Here is a 4,513-nt window from a genome sequence, read left to right as displayed (position 1 = left end):
AGAAATCGACAACCAACCTAACAATTTGATAAAGAAACAAAAAGAAGCAAATAGATAATTGAAATGAAAGAAACAAATGAATGTAGAAATGAGCAAAAGAGGTGAAAAAGAAGAAAGTCAGGAAGTGACGATTTAGCGAGCCATCCAACAAGATAGCAAACATACACAGAAGGAAAAGTAGAACAATACAACTGATCAGTTTCAACAAGGAATGTGAAATAGAAATAAAAAGATTAAAATAAAAAAGTGATGGGGGATAATTAAAGTGACAGAGATCGAAAGAAATAAGGAAGAAATTAAATAGAAGGAAAAGAGGGGAAAAGTGTGAAAAAGAAAAGATGAACGAAGACAAAAAAAGTGGAAAACAAAAGGAACAAAACAAATAACAACGGACAATTAAAACAACACATAGAACGGGGCAAGGACCTATTGAAACAAGACACATGCGAAAAATGGGATTGAATGAAAAATTAAACGTAAAGGTGATTAAAAACGAGGGACTAATATAAGGATAGTGAGCAAAAGAAACAACAACAACAAAAATTTGAAGGTTAAAGTAATAATAGAAAAGGAAGAGAAATGAAAGAACATAGACATAAAAAAAGAAATGCACCGAGAAATTAAAAACTATAATGATATGACAGGAAAATCATTAGGAGCTATTAGCCAACCCGTACTGCAAATTGTTTAGACCACTGGCAATTGACTATGACCTAATCGAAGTGAACCAAGGTGTCTGTTGATCACTAAAAGAAAGGTCCTTCGTGAATGATGCCATCCAAGAAGATAAAATTGGAAAAGTGTCTCCCAGAGCGTTTTCACCCTTTGATTCGACGCAAGAACCAGATCCAAAATACTTTCGCCAGATCCTCGAAAACAGCCTGAGTCCAGAAGAACAGTCAAACTTTTGCAAAGGTCTCTTGAAGTTGCTTAGGTACAACAAGAAGAAGCACAAAGATAAAGTGCCTTGTTTAGTCAGAGATGCTAACAGCGGTAAAACAAGTCTGCTTTTTCCAATCCTGAGCCTTGTGCACCACGGAAGCGTTGCCACGGTGACTAAACAACGAGCATTCAACAAGTTTATGATCTCTAAGTTCACCGAAGTGATATTCATAGATGAAGCTACAGAATCTACAGTTGACATCGACGACTGGAAAACGTTGACGCAAGGAGGTTACTCAGCGCACGACGTCAAATACCAGGCGGCAGAATCATTTATTAACAGATGCCCAATGATCATCACAAGCCAGCGGAAGCTCGACTTTGGTCCCTCCGACCAGCCTGCAATGGACAGATGATTGTCCACGTATGAATTCTGTAGCCTGCCAAATCCACAAAAGAGTACAGCCACATGGTTAAGGAACCACCCCATGGACTGTGTACTCTGGGCCACCGAAAAGGCCAAGACACGTAGAGATGATGGTGAAGAAGACCCAATTGAAACAGATGAAGAGCAATCTTTCCTCAAAGACGGAATCTTGCAGGAAAAGGAAAAGGACGAACTACGCGCTTTGTATTTAGACCAGGGAGCGGATGACACCAGCAATCAATCTGTAAGGGAAGACGAAACCCTACATGATGTCGTGCCAGACACTGAAAGTGAGTCAGATTTGTGCAGCCAATCAGGCAATATCGTAGATATCTTGGAAAATCAGCTTGGAACGCTGAAGCCAGAGAGTCTTCAACATGGGATAATAACCCACATGCTGGAAACGGAGCAGGCAAAGCAACAAAGACGAGTCCTGTTTGAGCAGGAGCGCTACGCTCAGCGAAAAGCCTGGTTAAAAGACAAAGGCGTGTCTAGTCTGAACGCAGAGCTTCTTTCCGAGGAATCTGACGAACCAACGCCCTCGCCGATCGTGAGAGATCATGAGCGGTTTACACACGCCCGAACGGTAGCTGAACAAGACATGCATTGCCAAGCTGCCCGGAAAGCCTTCAAGGGTGTGTGGCTCAAGGAGACAGAAAAAGAGTTGTAGGACTATGTAAGGCGCTTGCCCTCTACCCAACATCCCCCGACGAGAAATTCATTGGAGGCATACCGAGAAGTATTGGAAGATAAGCTGAAGAACCAGCACAAACACCTTGGCACGCTTGGCTCTAAAGAGGCCTTGGAGGAGCGGAGACGCACATGCATCTCCCTTGGTCTCCTAGACAGGGAACACCAGCATTTGGTGAAATGCATCTTTGAGGCCTTGCCAACCAAAGAAGAACTTGGACCTTTGCCTACAGGCTCACAACAGGAGACACCATCTCCAGTAGATGACAATGAGAAGAACAGCGACGACGAGGCTCACCTTTTCATCACATAAGTGCCAGCCTCACCTGCGCCAACTTCGTAGATCAGAAACACGGCTTTAGTACGTTTGTGCTCAGCCTCTCAGAGGAAGAAGAAGAGAAGTTCCACTGGTAACGTGGAAAATCCAGGAAAGAAACCTCGTTATTCCATTTTGAACTATTTCCTCAGTCAAAACTGAGTAACTTACCGAAAGCCTGATTGTGCACTGTATCTAAGAGTTAAGAGTTCGATTGTGTATGTAAGAGTTAAGAGTTCGGTTAAGAGTTCGATTCAGGGTCCGGTTTTATGCTACATCAGTCCAATAGTAAGCAGACTGATTTGTCTGTCAAGAATCACTTTCTTTTCCTTCGTGGATTGCATAATAGCTCATAGGTTGATTACTACCTGAGTTGAGAAAATTTTGCAAGAGGCTATGTAAGTCAAACCCGAATTAAAAGGATGTCTTTCTAGGTGCAACTGTGCTTAGAGTTTCTTATCTCATTTATTAAAGTTTGTTAAGGTGGATCGAAATAGGGTCTCTTTAACCTCTTTTGCCGTTGCCATGGCATCCAATGTTGAGACCATGGCTATCTGAATTTATCATTTTTTTGGTTTTTGTTTAGAGATGTGTACTCAATGTTGTTTTCCTGATCAATTCTGGTGTAATTGAGATCCAATACCAAAGATATGTCACGATGGAGATGTTTAAACTGTTTCGATCCACCTTAAGCTAGGGCCATTTTCATTCCAGCCCTTTTCTTTAGGGAGTAAGCTGTTCTTCCGTCTTGAAATTGGAAATCATCATCTCTAAAAATAGCAGTCCACTGTCCAAATCCGTGCTTAGTTATCCCTTACTTTAGAAAATTGTCCTCCTCTTTTGTGAATTTCAAAACATGACGAATGTTCCTCTAAGAGCGCAAGTTTCTTTTAGGTAGGGAGTCCTTTTTGGGGGAGGAGCTGATGTTTTGCACTCTTTCAACTGAAGGCCTGGCGTCGGAAGTTGAATCTCCGAGTCTTGCGTGGACATCCTCGTCCACTTCTGAACCATTGGCACCTTGAAGTTTTTGTAAGCACTTGAGACCCTTCAAAGCAACTTCACGGGATCGCTGCTTTTGATAGTGATCTTTGGCAACAGCAGAACTGTGTTTTTGGTCCTCCGACAAAATCCTCTGCTTCTCGCTAGTGAGCTCATTCAGGCTCTGCGTTTCAACAATTTGGCGATAACGCGTGAGATGGATGTACTTTCCAATTGAATCAAACCCCAGTTTGCTCATGATCTCCCCCAATTTACCATGTTGGCCTCCATTTCTGTTGACGAGAACAAAATCGCACTGGGGTTTAAGCAAAGGTCTGACGTACGAGATGTAGCCATTGAGAACTTGCATGTTTGCATCGGTCAGAATCAAAGAATCAAATCCATACTTTCCAGCAATCTTGAACGTTTTCTGATCAATAAATCCACCTTTTTCCTTAGCTGTGGCAATCATGTCCACCGTCAAATTTTGATAAGTCATGGGACGCCACCCTTTCACTTTGATGAACAGATACATGGCAACGAATTTCGTGGCAAATGTCAAGTCTGAAGGGTTAACTTGAGCTGGACTCAATTTCCAAATCTTCACGGTATTTTCGTACAAGGCAGATGAAATTTCACCACCTCAAACAGCTCCTCCATTGTTGCCCAGTGGCCTCTTGCTTCCAGTGTCTCAATGTCAAAATCTTGCATCCACTGCAATCTCATAATTTTTGCAACCATCTTTCGCGCTCTTTTGTGGTACAACTCTGTTGCAGAGAACTTTCGAGGAACTGCGTCTGGCACACCATGAAGTTTTCTGAAGACGATCATTTCAGAAATGGCATCTATGTAGCCTAAACGCCCACCATGTCCAAGCTTGCATTTGTCTTGTAAGAAGTGGATAAACTTCAACAACAAATTTGGAGAACACAGACTAAAGTCCACCACGTCAAAAGTCAACTCTTCCTCCTCTTCACAACAAAATCTAAATCGCGGGAATACTTTGCCAATGTCACACGACAAGGAAAATGAGGGAAGTAACGTTCTGGCATGTTTTGTAGTCTCAATTGTCTGATCTTGAATTGTGTTCACCATTGAAACATTTCTTGCTACCTTTAGCAAATCTGTGATTTCTTTCAAATTGGGCTTTTCATCGAAATAAAAGAACCAACTTTGCTTGGTATTAACATGTTTTCTGCACCCTCTTTGACTTTGAAATC

General features: G+C 42.0%; 1 pseudogene; it reads left to right on the top strand.

The window, feature by feature from the left end:
* The first annotated feature begins 452 nt into the window (after positions 1-452).
* LOC149103563 (uncharacterized) lies at positions 453-1,979 on the top strand (annotated as a pseudogene).
* Positions 1,980-4,513: the final 2,534 nt, after the last annotated feature.

Source organism: Orbicella faveolata, unplaced genomic scaffold (genome assembly GCF_042242905.1).
Source record: "Orbicella faveolata isolate gen_17 unplaced genomic scaffold, um_ofav_v1 contig_35, whole genome shotgun sequence".
NCBI classification, from domain to species: Eukaryota; Metazoa; Cnidaria; class Anthozoa; order Scleractinia; family Merulinidae; genus Orbicella; species Orbicella faveolata.
This window is presented reverse-complemented; position numbering and strand designations above follow the sequence as displayed.